The 19,015-nt window shown below is 37.2% G+C and overlaps 1 long non-coding RNA gene across 1 annotated transcript; it reads left to right on the top strand.

Moving 5' to 3' along the window:
• The first annotated feature begins 1,131 nt into the window (after positions 1 to 1,131).
• On the top strand, positions 1,132 to 18,146 carry LOC108714261. The gene is made up of 2 exons (XR_001935336.2): positions 1,132 to 1,616; positions 17,037 to 18,146. It is a non-coding gene; the product is annotated as an uncharacterized LOC108714261 (long non-coding RNA).
• Positions 18,147 to 19,015: the final 869 nt, after the last annotated feature.

Raw genomic sequence — 19,015 nt, 5'->3', positions numbered from 1 at the left:
TCAGTGTCCCAGTCCGACACTGCACGAAACCCAGCGCACATCAAAAAATTAATGGGAATTCTCCCATTGACTTATATGCAACCTCGACAGGTCTGAGCTGCCGGATTTTCTAATGCTGACTTTTCCATCCTCTGGGTTTAATAAATTCAGAAAAATTTGTGATTTTTTAAAAGTCCGATTTTATTAAAAAAAACCCACAAATTGTTCGGGATTTTTGCATTCGGATTTTAGTGAATAATCCCCTAAGTTTACCAAGCAGCAGTAACCCATAGCAACAAATCAGCAGGTAGCATTTACTGGTCACCTGTTTAAAAGCATGCATCTTATTGGTTGTTATGGGTTACTGCTGCTGGGCAGACTTAGTGCCTTCCTTACATCTGGGGGAAAGTGCCATGAGTGTCAGACTGGCGCACTGGGATACCAGGAAAACTGGTGTCAGTGGGCCCTCATGCTGCTAAACATTTGGCCTTTAGAGGACAATAGAGGTTGAGTGAGGAGAGGAAGAATAATAGTACTGAGAGTGGGCCCCAGGTCTAAGGTTTTTGGGTGGGCCCCTGTTGTCCCAGTCTGACATTGGCCATGATTTCTATGTGCACCCTGAGACACCATGATTTTAAGGCAGCTCGGGGTGCAAAACTTGGGCTTCATTAGTGTCCATCCCTTTGGCCAGAGGATCAAGAGCCTCTCCTTCTAACCAGCAGGGAGTGGTGTCTTTCCCCTAAGGGTAAGGGCACATGTGCAGACTAATCTCCTCGAAGCTGCCTGTGTGCCCTTACCCTAACTGATAATAACAGATTCTACACTTGATGTTAGCCAAAAGGTCAAGAAGCGATGTTGGTTGTTCCATTTACCCAAGATTTTACCTAAATGTACCTGGGCACTTCCTGGAAATGTCATATATGTCTGTGCTGCTCTCAGGATGCAGCCTTATCACACTGATACACTTACACTGGGTATCCCTAGAAAAAACATCATACACGGAGAGCAGAAAGATATATAACACACGTAGTTTACCTTTTTTTCTTGACCATTTCATGCATTTATATATGGGTCCCAATGGCATATCCTACCTGCGATTAAACTGCCACACCCTTCAGACACACTCATCTATACAAGGTACAAATACAGGAAGGCAGACACAGACAGCCACAGGCTCTCCCTTTTTTCCTCTTGTCAAACAGAATGAGAGCATTGTCTGCCAAGCAGGCTGCTATGCTGATTTGGACTGTAAAGCCGAGGCCAGGGTGTGGTGGGTTTTTTATGTATCTAAAAAAAGTGTGTGTTTTGAGAGGGGGAGAGAGGGAAAGATTAGTGAGGGAAGTAGTGTTGTGTGTCTGTGAATGATTTATGAGATGTGGGTTGCAGCTAATGCTGGTTGGATGAGCGAGGCACATGGGCTGTTCTTACTCATTCACTTCTTCATAAACTAAACCAAAGCTCAGCTCTGCTTGTTTCCTCTTTGTACTCTCTTTCTTTCCATGCAGGCTCTTTGTCTTACCTCATTTATTTTCTTCTTCAACCTATTTCTACTAACTGCCTTCACCTTTCCTTCTGTTGTCGAGTTACATTTGCCAAAATCTCTCCTGAGAATTGGACCTAGTCTCGCCTATTGTTACGTAAGTACATATTTCTGTCACAAGTTTTTGTTGATTTTCTTCTCATGTTTCATTGCCCTTTTTAGATACTTATATATAATTTCTTTTACTTTGGATGGACAGCGTAAAACAGTGGCACACACTCTAGACAATTTGTAGAACTCAGGGTGTATTAAAAAGTAAAGGTGTCAGGTTATTATTATCCCATGGTGACACAGTTAATACACTGTAGGTAGGTGACTTTAATACACAGCTATTTTACTGAAAAACGAAATCTAAAATGTTTTCTGTTATATTTTTATTTAAAAGCACTGAAATGCAAAACATTTTTTCACATGACATTATTTTGTCAAAGAAAAATAAAACAAAAATCTTCAATATGCTTTAAATATACAATTGTATTCAGGCCCCATGCTTTTGTGGAGCCACCATTAAAATCTAGATGAAAGTTTGTACCAACTTTGCACACTGTTTGGAAGAAATCAGGCTTTAACAGGGCCATTTTAGGGCATTCCCCTTTTCAATTTTGAGTCACTACAGAGCTATTTTGCCTTGTTTTTGGGATCGTTTTCATGCTGAACTTTTGCCAAAACTTCAGATTATTTCAGCAGACAGAAACAGGTTCTCTCGTAGCATTTTGCTCTATTTTGCACCATCCATTCTTCCTTTTATTTCATAAGTACCAGCTCCTGCTGATGAAAAGCAGTCCCACAGTACGATGGTAGCACCACTATAATTCTCTGTTGGTAAGGGCCATTCATAGCAAGACTTCTGTAGAACACTCACTGGCCTGTATGTTAGGGGGAGTTAATTAAAAAAAAAGCCAAGTGAAGGCATGTTTAGACTTTAATTACTGTGCAAGAAAGACCCAGATACAAGGGAGAAAGGTTCTGTGGTCAGATGAGATCAAGAGAAATGCAGTTTTTACAGCAAGATGTGTGGCGCTTTACTAAAATTGCAACAACCCATTTCATGTGACCAGACATCTAGAGAATAATGTATACTTAGGGGGTTATTTATCAAAGGCCAAGTTGTTTTTTCCACAAAAAAAATAGTTTTCGAGGGTACTTTTTAGTCAAAAATCTATTTTTCGGGTTAAAAAAAAAGTTGAGATTTTTTTATACGCGAACCTGGAATAGAATCCAAAAATACACCATTAAAAACCTGTTGAGGTCATGTAGAAGTCAATGGAAGAGGTCTCTTGAACCATTTAAAGAGTTAATAGCCTTCATGATGTTTGAGGGGTTTTTTTTGGTGTATTTCACTCAAAAACTCGATCAGTTCGAGTGATTTGAGTTTTTTCCTACGAAAAACTCACTCAATTTGAGCTTTTGGGTTTCTCAACTCGAATTCACTGATTAGAGTTTTTTACTTTCGAGTTTTTTCTTAAATTAGAAACCATTCGAGTTGTGAGTTCAATCGAGGCCTAAAAAAGCTCACAAAGTTCTAAAATTTGACCTTTGGGAAATAACCCCTTAATGTTTGAGACTTGTTGCAACTTCAGCGTTACATAAAATTAGGCGTTGCATTCGATTTTGCAATTTTCAATAGATTTCATGACACAAAGACACAGAAGAAATGGAAATGGATGTTATTTTATAGGAGGGGCATTAATGGAAAATGAAGGAGGGCGAGTTGTATTTGTGGTTGCAATTGGATGGTGCTGTTTGACATGGGCCTTTACCATAGCATGTATCCTGAATGCTTGGGAAAGTTGTAAAAGATGCTTGGTGGGCTTTTGTAAAAATAATAGTTAACCTGATGCAAACAGAGGCCTTTTCCACACAAAGTGAATATTTTACACATAACTGACAACAATTGGCTTTATGTGACTATACTGTTTCAGCCGATAAAGCTTCCTGGCCTTTATGACAGCTAGTGACTCATGGGATGATTCCCGTGACACATTTTTTGATGCATTTTTTTTAAACTAGCATTTCATGACACTATTTGGAAATGTTTATATAACATGCATTCACATGGTCACTGCTCCTTATAAATTTTGGCCACACAAAGACTTTGCGCATTTGTGCCTACAATTAAGATCTGCCTGTATTTAAGCTAAGCAATCGGGAAAATATTGCTAGTTGTATCTTTTTACATTTATTAACCAGAAGATAATGAAGTAGATAATGTGTTCCATTCAGTGCAAGCTTACTGCAAGTATATTGTGTAGCTGAGTATATCATAAGTATACAGGGACGAAAGATGCTCAGTCCACAACCTGCTTCCATATGGTTCCCTGTACAGTATGTCTATTACTGGAATACATGCAGGGCCAGCCTGTATGACCCTGTTAAACCTGTGCAGAGATAATGGTATAGTTTTGAGTATATTTGAATGCAGCAATAACACACATAAAGAGTACTGATAAAACAAAATGTATAAAATAAGTACAGTGCCATAGGACAAGCATACCCTGCGATTATTATAGAAATCCCAGCAGGCCTTGACTGATGTGCAGTTTTAATATATGTTTGTAAAATAAATCTAAATTTAAATCAAAAGATTTTTATGTGGGGCAGAGCTACATTATAAATAAGTATACTCATTATAACTACATTTGAGATAGAAAACCATTAAAACTTCAGCTTTTGCTGAACTTTATCTCCCATCATGCTCCTTCCAGCTCCTCTTGTAGAAGCATCCTGTAATATGTAGTTCTGCAACCAACAATGTGACAATCACCTGATCCTGGTACAGTTTTTTCCTTTGACCAGCAGTTAGTTTTTAGCATCAAACGTATGTCAAAGTACTGATTGGTGCAAGGTTTTATCAACCTGTGAGCCGCTTTAAGTTTTAGAAACTTCTGCCATGTTCAGTAGTTAAAGTAGTTAAAGTATCAAAGGATTCTGGGAATTGCAGTTCGCTAGAGGAGCAGCAGGTTGTGCATCCCTGCTGGTTTATTTCAGATCATTATGTTTATTACATAATGTGATTCATATCTACAGTGCCATTTAAGGGTTCAGTTTGTGTGTCTTTGCTCACATCATACCATATGGGGGATGCAGTCCTATACTGCCAGCATATGTGGCTGGAAAACTATTTCAGAGGTGCTCATTAGAAATATCACACCTCATTATAGCACAGGAAGAACTAGTCAAACGTATCAGTTCTAAAAGTCGTCACATTAACTAAGATGAAAAAAGAAAATCTGATTAGAATTTGGTATAGAGTGAAAGCAGGGCTGTACATTTTTTTTGTAAAACCTTTGCACTGAAAAATATAATTAATGGACAAAAATCCATTTAATAAAACAATATTCTGTTAATTTACTTAGATGATTTTGCCAGCAATGTGCATACAGTATGGCAGGTTTTCTATGAAAAATAGATATTTTTTCTGCATAATGAGGGCAGACGCTAACATTGTACATTGTGCCAGAAATTCGCTTAAATGAGTACATAAAAGCTTTAAACCCCCTCCCAACTAGCACACACACGCATATACACTGCATTTGTTTGTTCTTTGGTGCATTTAACCCCCGGTTGTTGTTTGATTTTGGGCTATTGAGAGAGGCGTCTGTGAGAAATTATGTTGACATTTCACTAGTATTATGGAGTCACTAATAAGAAACTTTGGCACTAATATATACAGTAACTATTTTTTTTGCATATTTTGAAGTTTGTATTTTTCTGGACTGTTCAGCCCACCCGCTCTCCGAATATTCTACAGCACCTAATTAACTTTTACAGTCACATCTGTAGTCACATCTGTAGTCACATGAATAAATTGTCAATAATTGTTAATAGGGAGAAGTGGGAATTGCATTGTTTTGCTTATAGATGAGTAGCCCAGACTAAGATTTTACCAAAAGAAAAGTTAAGGGGTGCTATTTTGAAAGTCCTGCACCTTTAAATGCTGTTTAATAAATCCAAAAATCAGTGAAGCATGTAAAATACATAGGTAGTACAGGTATCCAGAATGCTCGGGACCTGGGGTTTTGCAGATAATACCTAAGTCTACTAGAAAACTATGCAAATAAAATAAATAAACCATTAAATAAACCCAACTGACTTGTCTTGCCTCCAATAATCTTACATAGGATCAGGTACAAGCTACTGTTTTATTATTACAGAGATAAAGGAAATCATTTATAAAAAATTTGATTATTTTGATAAAATGGAGTCTATGGGGGACAGCCTTCCCGTAATTCAGAGCTTTCTGGATGAGGGGTTTCTGGATCCCGTACCTGTATAGAAAATGAGAAATTCTAAAACAGATGTTTTGTATTGAAGTGGAAACATCAGTGGAAGAACTTGGATAATGACGAAAGTACTTTTTCCTGCTGAAACCCCTCTGTCTTCCCAGATGCAATGGCAAGGGCTAATAAAACAGCAAAGGAATGTCTGAAATAAAAGTTTTCCAAAAGGTGAAAGATGTTCAGACAATTTTCTTAGATGAGAATGAAGATAGGATCTTGTCTGCCTTTAGTTTTGTTTTTTTAAACTATAATACAAGATGGCGGGGCGATATTAAATGGAATATACACATCATTTACAATATTACATTTCCGACTACCTTGTGATGTTGGCTTGTTTAAAACTGTTATAGGAAAGATTTTCTTGCACACTGCATTATCAAAAATAGAAGGTTATTAGATTGCTAGTTATTAAAAAATAAAATGATACCTACTTATTAACAAATGTACAGTTAAGCGTTACCTCCACTTATTATTGGCAGTGCAGAAAATAGCTTTCTATTGGCAATTACACCTTTGAGCAAGACCCATCATTGTAAGTAAAAAGGCTTCCCACACAAAATTAAGCACGGTTGCAGATAATATAGCTTGAATTTATTTCACCATATCCAGTTTCACACAATATTTCAGGGTCTATCCCTTCGTTAGGTGATAGGGATGGGCCAGTAGTGAGGAATCGACATCCACCAGAGAGAGTGAAAAGCACATAAAATAAAAGGTATTTTAATACAATAGCTATTAAGATCATACACCTAAAGATCTACATTTCTGCAAAGGTCATTTACATGCTGAGCCAAATCAGAATGATACAATTATTTGGCTTGCAGGACAACCATCAGATCATAACAAGGACAATGTGCTAATGTGGTCTTCAAACCTGGCCAATACAAATTTGCCGGATTTTTGCCCAGATAGCTGTCAGGGAGGCAGTCAAACAGGGCCTATATATGGGCAGATAAGCTAACAAATATATATATATATATATATATATATATATAGATATATATATATATATATATATAGATATATATATATCTAAATATATCTATATATATATATATATGGGAAATTTTTTTCAAATGATTTTTTTTTTTTTAATAATAAAACAGTACTTTGTACTTGATCCCAACTACGATATAATTAATCCTTATTGGAAGCAAAACCAGCCTAGTGGGTTTATTTAATGTTCACATGATTTCCTAGCAGTTTTAAGGTATGAAGATCCAAATTACATACAATATATATATAGGTCTTGAGAAAGGAGAAATGCAGACTGAAACGTTGGCCTATTTTAATGTAAGACAATACAAATTTGGATTTTTAATTAAAACTAAATCCCGGTGTGCACCTATTTTTTTGGAAAAATACATATATATATTTAATTATTTGTAAGATGCAGTTTATTTTTTTTGGATGTCTTTGTGTTTGATGACCATACTTTGTAGCTAATGCTTAACTGCATCACTTCTCTAGCAACCCAAGAGCTTGGCTGAAAAAGGACTGTACATATGATCTTTCGCTGAATGATAAAGGTGTTTTGACAGCCTTGTTTTTAATTTGGTAATTAAGCAGCTTCCAAATAGCAGATTCACATGATACTGCTCTCTATTACAGTGAATTAAAATATACGTGTAAGTGACTGCACACATAATTCTCCCTAATTTTCAGAAAATGTGGGTACACAATTCATCCGTTGTAATGCGAGTCAATTTCAAGCAAGTTGTCGTTTTTGTCTCCATAATTCAGTGAAAAGCACCACTTGTATTATCACCCTTTTATAATGCAGGGAAGGATCCCATATATTATATTTCTTTAACCTCATTAGCATTTTAAAAAGGTGCCTTTACACGAACTCTCACTTTCAATTAACTTTTAGTATTATATAGACATTGAAATTCTAAGACAATTTAAATGTATTCAACTTTAATTACTTTTTGAATAATTTAGCTTTTTTAGCAGTTCTTAATTACCCCTTTAACTGGATGGCCACAATCTGGAAATGTTGGAGCAACTGCAGCAATGAACATAAAAGGCAATGAATAATTCAAGTGCTAGAGTTTGTTATACAGTGATATATTGTTAGTTGTTATGTGAAAAGATTGCACAAAGTCGGTTTGAGTTCAGTTTTCCCCAATAAAAGAAACTCAATACGGCCTAGCAGCTTGAACCTATTTTTGGGTTTTTGGGAAGGAAACTTCTTTTTTTTCTAGTTTGAATTAATCAGGGGCATATTTGAAGAATATCTTTGTGAAATAGTTATCTTTGAGCAGTGGGTAAAAAAAGAGCAAAGCAGTTTCTATGTACGTTGGATGGTTGTGTATTTGGCTACCATGGTCACCCCCACAGCTCTCCTTTCATGTGGTATTGATGCAATGTCTGCTGAGGGATAAGATACCACAGCTCCTCTCTTAATAGTCCACAGCTTGTTGTTTTTCCCTGAAGCTAAGCAGAAAAAAAAACTCATGAAATATTCAGTAATACTTCTTTTCAAAACCACCTAAAGTTTTCCATCCTGCATAATAGCTGCCAAACACACATCCAGTCTAAGCACCAGGGAAAAGGGCCGGAACTAGGGGCAGGCAGAGTAGGCGCATTTTAAGGGGAATTTTTTTCTATTTTTTTAAACCCTGGTTTGCTTGGCCTTTAATAGTTTTTCAATTTTATAAACCTGTTCCAAACCCCTCTTGCCCGTGATTCGTACTGTGGGCAGAAGCACTTCCCATCCCCCTTCTGGCACAAGTACATATTTGTGGGCAATATCTTGGCTGCTGCTGGCACAGGTAAACAGATGATTAGGGACAATATGATGGATTTTTGGGTGCTGCTGGCACAGCTACATATTTGGGAGCAATATGATGGATTTTTGGCTCCTGCTGGCCCAGGTACAAATTAGGGGCAATCAGTGTCGGACTGGGACACCAGGGGCCCACCTAAAAACCTTTGACTAGGGGCCCACCAATTAATCTTAGGCCAGGGGCCCACTCTCAGTACTATTATTCTTCCTCTCCTCACTCAACCTCTATTCTCTTAGTCTCTTTCTTTTACATACTATAATCTATTATTCCATCTATTTAGCCTCTTTGTTCTCATAGAATTTGGGAATAGCCATGAAATATGCCAAATGTCTAGCAGCATGATGGCCCACTGACACCTTGGCCCACCGGGACTTTTCCTGGTATCCCGGTGGGCCAGTCCAACACTGGGGGCAATATGATTTTTTTGGCTGCTGCTGGCATAGGTACAAATTGGAGGTAACAATATGATTGATTTTTTGGCTGATGCTGACACAGGGAGGGATTGACTGCCGTGGGCACAGGTACAAATGGGTACAATTTGATACATGTGGCAATATGAATGGTAAGATATGGGGGGGGCACTGATTGAAGCCTTTGCCTAGGGTGCCAAAAAACTTTGGCCCAGCCCTGCTAGGGAAAGATGCGGGACTTACACCCAGATCCCAAGACCCACATGACCCTGTACTTAAAAAAACATAAAAAAAAGACCAAGTGAAGACTACCTGAATGTGAACTTCATCTTTAATTTGACATTTTTTAAACCTACAGTTTACTCTTTTTTAATAAAGTTCTTACCTCTTAGACATCCATTAATTCCACCTACCCGTACGCTTGTATTCACATGTCAATAAATATATTCGGCAATGAACATTGCACCTTGCTGACTCACAAAAAGATTTACGAGCTTACAAAATTACTAGTTTGTCTTTGTCAAACCAGTTTCTTGCAAGGTGCTCTCAGAACTGGTTTATCCCATCACAAACATGAGCATTCCTATGATAGTGACAAACCAGAGCATGGCTCCCCTCAAAGTTGAGATGAGTAAAGAAAATACATTTCAGAGACCAATGACACTGTTAGGTGGACATTTTCTTTACATTTATAACAATGCCACACAGAATGATTGTAGGTGTTTAAGCAACAATTTTTAAAGTAGCCCAAAAACATGGCAACAGAGTTCCCAAAACCTACCTCACTGACTTACTGAAATACATGTGCCAGGACTTGTAAAAAATATGTTGAATATGGGATTACACACACGTTTTTGCAATGAGACCATGCTTAGGGCAACACATTTTCAGGTGTGATTGACTGGCTATTGGTAAGTTTAATATCCAGATTTCCAAATTTTTAGAACCAAAAGTCTCCCAAGGGTGCTTCGCCCACTAATTTCAACACATGTGACAAGAAAGTAACATTGGGGGGGGGGGAAGTTGCCACAAAACTGAAAGTAAGCCATATAACTCTGACGAACCATTTTCCAGTATCCATTAACTTGTCTCTTAACTTGTTCTGGTGTGTAGTAATGGATTGTGGGACTTCTGCTTTCCATAGTGGGTGGTGCACAGATTCTCTGGAAAGCATAGGGACTTAAAGTCCCACAATCCATCACTTTAGGGTAAGGGCACACTGGGCGTTTCGGGGAGAGCAATCTCCCCAAACGCCTTCCCTCACTCTGTGAAAAAATCGCCGGGGCTAATCACACACAGCGATTCGTTTTCCGAAGTCGCCCGAAGTTTCCTCATGAGGCAACTTCGGGCAACTTCGGAAAACGAATCGCTGTGTGTGATTAGAGCCGGCAACTTTTCATTTTAGCCAGCGCAGAGTGAGGGAAGGCGTTCGGGGAGATTGGTCGCTGCAAAATCGAGGCGATTAGTCGCCAGGCGACTAAATCTCCCTGAATCGCCCAGTGTGTCCTTACCCTAACAATGGAACAAGGTGAGAAAGGGGGTGGATCACTTGAGACCAAACGTAAGGTAGGGAGCTTTTCCCAACAGCACAGACAGACTATCTTAGTTTTCTTGGAATCAAAGTCCCCTAGCTTATCTCTACTAAAACCATTATTCTAAACCGTATTTTAGAGAGCTTATCTGTTACCTGCTGTGCAAATGTTGCCTGCCATAAAGCCATATTGGAACTTGAATAGTAGCCCCTGCAGTTACATACCGTATTTATAGAAATTCAGGTAAAGACAAAGGGTCTGTATGAATGTTCCCCTGTCTTGTTTGTTGTATTTTATCAATTCCCCATCTAATTTCACAGTTTTGACCATAAAAAAACACGAAAATTCAAATTTTCACTTTGACCCTTGATAAATCTGCCCCTTGAGGTACTGACATTTTGCAGTGTACAGAAACATACATTCCCCAAATTTGCCAGCCAGCAGCAGTGCAGGTCTAATAATAACAATCAAACAATATTTTACTATAAGTAAGCACTTTAGCAACCTGAATGCAAGGAGGGTCTCATTTATCAACAGTATGTGTGCGGTAATTAAAGCCACAGTAAAAGTAAAAACTGACTTTTAAAAAAAAAAATGCAGGATTAGGGTGAGAAATATATAGCTTTAGAAAGCACAACTGTATATAGTGTGTGTTCCCTGTGTGTCTGAAATACATACATAAGAATCATTGCTCTTGCCATATTTGTTTAATGAGAAATTATCTTGCTTTATCCCTGGATATGACACTAGCAAACATTTAATTTACTTTACTACTCTGCTTTTTGTACCAGTGTCCATGCCTTCATGTTTCACCTTGTAACTTATCTGCCCCTCAAACACCTTGTGTAATACTAGGCTTCCTTGACACATGATCTTCTGTTTACTGTGTAGATATACGTTTATCCACAGTCTGTTTATTACCCTGTGTCTGAAGTTTCTGTTTACCATGCACTATATAAACAGCTAGTATGCAGCTGTCTGAAGCTCATGTTATCCAAACAGAAAATGTTTTATAATAATAGGACTGCAGTTTCATTATTGCTAAATAAATATATAGATTGACCCTTCCGTACAGCTTGTCTTAGGGTCAGGGCACACAGGCAACTTCAGGCGAATTCAGAAAAATGAATTGTGCTGAGTGCCATCCCGCCGGTGATTTACATTCTAGCTGGCGGGAAGGCAGGGGAGGCAGGGGAGGCAGGGGAGGCAGTTCGCCCTGAAGAAGTGGAGATTTGTCGCCGGGCAACTAATCTCCCTGAATCTGCCTGTGTGCCCTGGCCTTTAGGGTCTATATGAAACCTAGTCCATTTAGCACCATCTACATACAGCACTATCTTATTGTTGTGGAAGTGAGCCCTCCCAATACTACATTATTGGCCATCAGCACTGTAACCATGCAATAAGTTGTCAAACCCTATACCAAACTCCCCCAACCATGTCCATTTTTTGAAGGCCCTGCCTCAGGATCTTAGTTTTGGGTTACGATCTTGGCGCTGGGATGACCCTGTCAAATTATAAAAAGAATTTTAAAGTTAAAAGTATTTTTATGCATAATAAATGATCCTGATACATGGCATTCCCATTAGAGCAAAAATGTTTTTAATAAGTAGAATTAACTTATTGATGCAGGCTTGCTTGAATTTATTGGGATTTACTGTATCTACTAAGAAGATGAATGGACCTAAATTGTGAATGTGAATGTAGGCAAGCCATGACAGAGTCATAAAAACACTATTTAGGGCAATATAATCTAAAGTGCTGCACATAGTCTTCGTATAGCATATAATGCCTTTACTTTTAACTTTCATGCCAACATCATCTTAGTTCTTGTTAAAGCGACAGCAAACTCAGTTGTCTTTATCACTATAGCCCCTAACAAGAGATCCAGAAAACATAATTGAAGACTAAACTGAGGACTATTTCTCTATGCATGGTAGATAGCATTGGGCGAGTGAATCTGCAAAAGCATTGAGTAATACTTGGCCTTATGCCTGGTCCAAGGTTATTTGCTCAGGAACACCTGTTTGAAGGCACCTGCTTTTAATATACATTGGTGGGAGGGATTATGTAGTAACATTAACAAGTTTTTGGTGAAATAAACCAAATGCATGGAATATATAGTAATCTTTTATAGGTCTAGTGCAATTAGGATACTGGTCTAGTGCAATTAGAATACCAAAAGTCTACCTCTGGAAGCCAGGAAAGTGATAAGTAGGGAGAATATTTGAATTACTGGGAATTCTTCTGGATCGTCCAGTTTGATCCTTTATTGAAAATAAGTGTAGTTTAACCATTTACACTGAAATTAAAATGTTCTGTATTAATTAAAAGCTGAGAATCATACATGTAGCTTAGGACAAGATGACAACATTTCAGAAAACATGGGATAGTGTAACCCGATGGGGACATCTCTCAATGCAAATAGCAGAAAAGAATGAATTGCAATTCTTCCCTAAACAGTGAAGATGAGTACTATGAATACTATAAATAGACATTAAGGGGGTTATTTATCAAAGGTCAGATTTTAGAGCTTTGTGAGCTTTTCTAGACCTCAAATGAACTCACAACTCCAATGGTTTCTAATTTAAGAAAAAAATCAAATGTAAAAAACTCAAATCAGTGTAGTTGGGGTGAAAAACTTGAAAACTTGAATTGATCGAGATTTCAAGCAAAACCCCACACATCATGAAGGCTATTAACATCTTCAAATGGTTCAAGGGACCTCTGACATTGACTTCTACATGACCTCGCAGGATTAAGATGGTGTATTTTTGGATTCAAGCTATTTCCAGGGTTGGAATATAATAAATGTTGGAAATTTTTTTTTTTTTTTTTTAAAAAACTTGAAAAAGTACCAAAAAATTATCTTGAAAATTCGTTTTTTTTCGTTGAAAACGCAATACAACCTTTGATAAATAGCCCCCTAATTGCTAAAGTTGCAGAAATATCAAACCAAGTTAAATAACGTCAACTTTGTTGTTGACCCCTTAAATAATATGGTTCAGAGTGGCCAAATTATTTATGCAGTTGGACATTTTAATTGCCCTGAGCATTCTGGATAAGAGGTTCCATACCTGTAAATAGAATTGAGCAAATCTATCCCTGTCACTTCGCCGGAAAATACACAAAACACATTGTCAAGTCAATACAATAGTCAACACACAAATCAATAGGCATCACATTTTTTTTTTGGCGTGCAAAATGTTTTAATTTTGTGACTTTTTTCCTCACTCCAAATGCATTAAAGTCAATGGCCGTTTTTTCTTGCGGTGACTTTTTTGTTGTTAAATTCAAGTTATTTCTCACTCAAAACGCATTAAAGTCAATGGGTGTTTTTTCTTTCAGCAATTTTTTTGTCTCAGACACTTTTTTGTCCCAGCAAATTTTTTTTTGCGGCAAATTTTTGCAACAGTTTCACTAAAAAGTTTGCAGATGGCTGAATTTTGCCACAAATCCATACCTGGCAAAGAAATATGCTCAGCTCTACCTGAATATAGTTTTTGCTAAAGAGCACCAACATTCCTGTTAAGTGCAAGAGTAACTAAACCTGTGAACTATAAAGCAGAGGATGGAAACAGAAATATTCCTTATGACATCTTAATATAATCTAGATTTTAGCCGCTTACCTCATTTTCAACTTGCAGATGGGGCCTTAACTGAAAAAATAACATTTATTACTATTGATGTTTGAATCTGGCATCCATTAAATGAATAATATCACTGCTGTCAGGCCTGATCTTTGGTTGAAACTGTAGCCATTTTACACTGATGCAGAGAATAGTACATTAAAATCACTCTAAAAAAGGTATTGTTCTTAGGGCAAAAATCTTTGCAGTTTCAGTTTCTTTAAAGGGATTTTTCACCTTTGAGTTAACTTTTTGTATTTTGTAGAGAGTGATATTCTGAGACAATTTGCAATTAGTTTTCATTTTTTATTATTTGTGTTTTTTTTTAGTTATTTCGGCTTTTTATTCAGCAGCTCTCCAGTTTGCAATTTCAGAAATCTAGTTGCTAGGGTCCAAATTACCCTAGCAACCATTTTACTGATTTGAATAAGAGACTGGAATATGAATAGGAGAGGGCCTGAATAGAAAGATGAGTAATAAAACGTCACAATAACAATACATTTGTAGCCTTACAGAGCATTTCTATTTAGATGGGATCAGTAACCCCCATTTGAAAGCTTGAAAGAGTCAGAAGGTAAAATACAAATTAAAAAAACTATAAAAAAATAATGACCAAGGACCAATTGAAAAGTTTTGTAAAATTGGGCAGTCTATAGTATACTAAAAGTAAACTTAAAGGTGAACCACCCCTTTTAAAGTGCAAACTTGAATCTCGAGAAGTTGCAGTGGAAAGGTTTACATTTTTGGTAAACAAATTCACAGTTGAACAATATATATATATATATATATATATATATATATATATATATATATATATATATATATATATATATATATATATATATATATATATATATATACTTAAATATACAAAGTTGTTCATAAATACATTTGAGCTCATTTATAAACACTGGGCAAATTAGCCCATGAACAGTAACTCATAGCAGCCAATCAGTGACTGGCATTCCTCAGTCAGCTACAGGCCGAACAATGAAAGCACACATTTGATTGGTTGCCATGGTTTACTGCCCAGGGTACAAATGTGGCCAATATTTATAAATGAGCCTCAGTATGTGACTTTTACTAAACATGCTTCATTCAGTAAGGCAAGTCATATAGAGTAAGGCTGCTCTGTCATGTACTGTGAAACTGAAGAGAAGATATGTTCTATGAAGCAATGGCATATACATCCTACCTTAGTTAAGTAAGGACTTTACTTGCCCTGTAGATGTACATACTGATTTACAATATCTTACAAAAAAAGCTACTTTGATATACTTGTAGCCATGTTTGTTTATTAACCACAAGTTGTTCATATTATCCACAAATAGCTGCCACATACCAGGTCAGTTAGACACAAGCTGGACATTCATTTACAATACCTTTTTTTTGTACAATTATTGTGTATAGTGTCCCTCTGAGCCAAACTGATGTCCTGTGGATATCTGTTGTTTCCAGAATCAGGTACTGTACATTAAGTATTATCAGATGGTTCTGTTTTTACCCTAATTGCCTCCCCCTTTAACCAGGAGAGTTTGATTGCATTGAGATGATCTCTGTGTAAACAAACCCCTTTCCATACTCTTCCAGCTTAAACTAGCATCTCACATTTACAGAGAGAGACAGATTCATTATATAGGGGTGGTTATCAGTAGACCAGTCATTTCATAAAATATGTTTTCCTCCTTTAACAGCTGTTCTTAAGAACCAGAAAATTGGAAAAGAAAAATACTTTATTAACAGTTTAACCATAACCAATACAACAAGCAAAAGTTATGCTTACGGATAGTCCTATTTCTTCAACAACTGCTGTACTCCCCCACTGTACTGTTTCGATTTAAACTCCCTTTTGAGGTTCAGAATTGTCTGGGTCCCTGGGTGTCATAATAAGTTTGCAAACCTAAGAAAATATTCTGTTTCATAAAATCAACCATTGTTCCAATAAAATCTAGGGCAGGAGATATACCAACTGTAACTGACCTTCAAGCTGGGTTGAATCTTGAGAGCAAATAACTTTTTAACAGTTCTTAACCTCCCCCCCCCCACCAGTCACTGCTTTTGGTCCTGTCTACAGTCTGAGAATAACTGATTTTAAGTAAAACATAAGCAACCGTGACCACATTTTAGCATACCACATAGCATTTTTCCAACTGGCTCCCAGTACACACAGTCCAGTTGCTTATATAGGAGTTATTGTTTCTCTAAGGGGCCTATTTATCATGATGTGTAAAAAAGTGGAGTAAAATATTACTGGCGATGTTGGTCATAGCAACCAATCAGATCTTTGCTTTTGTTTTCTAACTGGTGAAATGTAATTTCTAATTGGTTGCAATGGGCAACATCACCAGTAATGCTTCACTCCACTTTTTACACAGCATGACAAATAGACCCCTAAGAATTCTGTACTTGCTGATACATATGTTTGCTTCATGAGGCCTATGTTTGGGAGCTGCTACTATATATTGCAGTAGTTGCTATCTTAAAAATAAGTCTACTCTATAGGGACTAACACTGTTATGGGACCTGTTGTCCAGTAATGCTTGGACCTGGTGTTTTCTGGATAAGGGATCATTCCTAAATTTGGACAATCATACTTTAAGTCTACTAAAAAAAATCATTTAAGTATTAAATAAGCCCAATAGGTTTGTTTTGCCTTTAATGAGAATTCATTTTATCTTAGTTGGGGTCGAGTGCAAGGTACTGTTTTATTATTACAGAGAAAATAAATGTAACAATTTTGAATTATTTGATTAAAATGGAGTCTATGGTGTTCCTTCGTAGCTTTGTGGATAACGGTTTCCAGATAACTTTCTTTCTAACATATAGCTTATACTATTATTAATATGCTCAAAATGGTCTATTTCCTATTTATTTCAGGTTGTGCAGTGAAACTGAATGACCCTACTCTACTGGTTTCTTGCAAGTTGGGACCCAGGATGCAGGAAGCATTAGGCAGTAATGTCAAACATCGCTGAAAGAAAGATGTGTTGGTATATCAGAGAATTTCCAATATAATTCTTGTCATTTCTTGAATACCTTGCTACCATGGTGTTTGGTATCCCATCAAAACCATAGACGTTGGAACCAGTTACAAATCATTTTAAAACCACTGAACATTTTAATGTATTCATGTTGCTTAGATCTACAATTACATTTAATTAGGCAAAAAACAGTTATTGGAGTGGAGTTCCCCTTTAAAGTATCAGTACAATAGGAGTCTTTGCAGCTAGCAAAAAGTTGACTGCATAAATGCTTACCCCAAATGTTGTAATCAAGCCTGTGAGTTCCCAGATAATGGGAAATACATATCAAAGGGTGAAATTCAACTGGAACTAAGGTTATGGAGCCCGTAACACCAAGACCCTTTACTTACTTTTCATTTTGCAGTTGTCAGTAGTAAATTAATGTTATCATCAGAATCATGAATTATTATATATATATAAAGCAGGAGCTGCAGGAGGCCCCATTCTAAATTGGCTGAACTGATGATGACTGTAGATAATGAAAGTGTGTTATTACATATTTACAACTGAAAGGAAACTTAACAGCAATCTATGCCACAGAGCTTGCCATTCACAGAGCTTCTAATCAACAGGAAACCGAAAGCTTATATGCATTTTTGAAAATGCCTAAAAGGAAACTGTCGCTCAGAACTTAAATAGCACACTTGTTGCATAGCTTGCATCTTCTAAAAAACACAACCCTGACAGCCTAGAACAAATCAAAATAAAATTGATAAAAAAAAATAACTAGCATAAAGATACGCTTCCTATTGGCATGTGACCCATCGTTGAACATACACCATTTCCATGCATGAGTGTATTGATCAAGGAGGAAAATACTGGCCCTGCCCTTGGGGGAGCTTGCAGGTATCAACCATCGAACATACACACTATGATCAGTTTCATTAGATGCCATTTAACCTTCCTGCAGGTTTCTGGAGACTGGAAGGAACCAGGAGCACCTGTAGGAAGTCCTATAGAAATCTGTGCAGATTATGTCCTGCCCCCCCCCCCAACGCTATAGTTACATCAATGTGCTACCAGAGGGACACCTTTGGGTGATGCCAGTCTCCTTTTTTTGGATCTTTATGGGATATTCAAAGTGTAATAAACCTTTCTTATTAGTTCCCCAGTCTGATGGAAGGCACTTCTCTGGCCATTACAATGACAATATGTAATGTACAGTCATTAGTCTTGCACCATTATTAACACAGTCCTGGCATGGACAACTAGTGTGCTTCCAGGTGTCCAGAGGCTGGGGGCTGCCCATCAGGATTAGAACAACAACAGATTAGTAGCAGAAATCTTCTTTTAGGCCTATCAGTTTATTATGGAGAAAAATGTTGTTAGTGTTATTTGGAAACATTGGTTATGGTAATGGTGTCATTTAGTTGCTCTTGACAAAAAAACAAAATGTCTAAAAATGGCCATGTAGGAAGTTAAAACAACCTATAATTTCTTTATTTGAAGTGTCACAAAATGAAAACTATCTCTTTAAGTAAATGTTCTCCATTTCTGGATTAGAGTTGTGTTTTGTCAGGTTTCCTGAGACTAGCTCCATGTATGTTTCTATAAGTGCTTTTCTGTTCTCGTCCACACAAGGACGTGGCTCTTTCCTTCAAGAAAACCATCTTTTTCTATTGAGTTGTTCCATCCTAATGACCACAATTAGATACAAAGCCTGTGAGTCATTTTTTTTTACCCTGCAGCTGGTAGGATTCCTGGCAGAGTGATTTGGCAATGTATGGTACAAAATCACATTGCCAGGGATTTCCAATCAGTCACAGGTCAATCGTCCTCCTTTAGCTGACTGTCATCCTGCAAAGTGCAGTGTGTGTACGTGTGGAGATAGCT

This window comes from Xenopus laevis, chromosome 4L (genome assembly GCF_017654675.1).
Source record: "Xenopus laevis strain J_2021 chromosome 4L, Xenopus_laevis_v10.1, whole genome shotgun sequence".
Lineage (NCBI taxonomy): Eukaryota > Metazoa > Chordata > Amphibia > Anura > Pipidae > Xenopus > Xenopus laevis.
The sequence above is the reverse complement of the archived record's forward strand: the minus strand, read 5'-3'. Positions and strand labels throughout refer to the sequence as shown.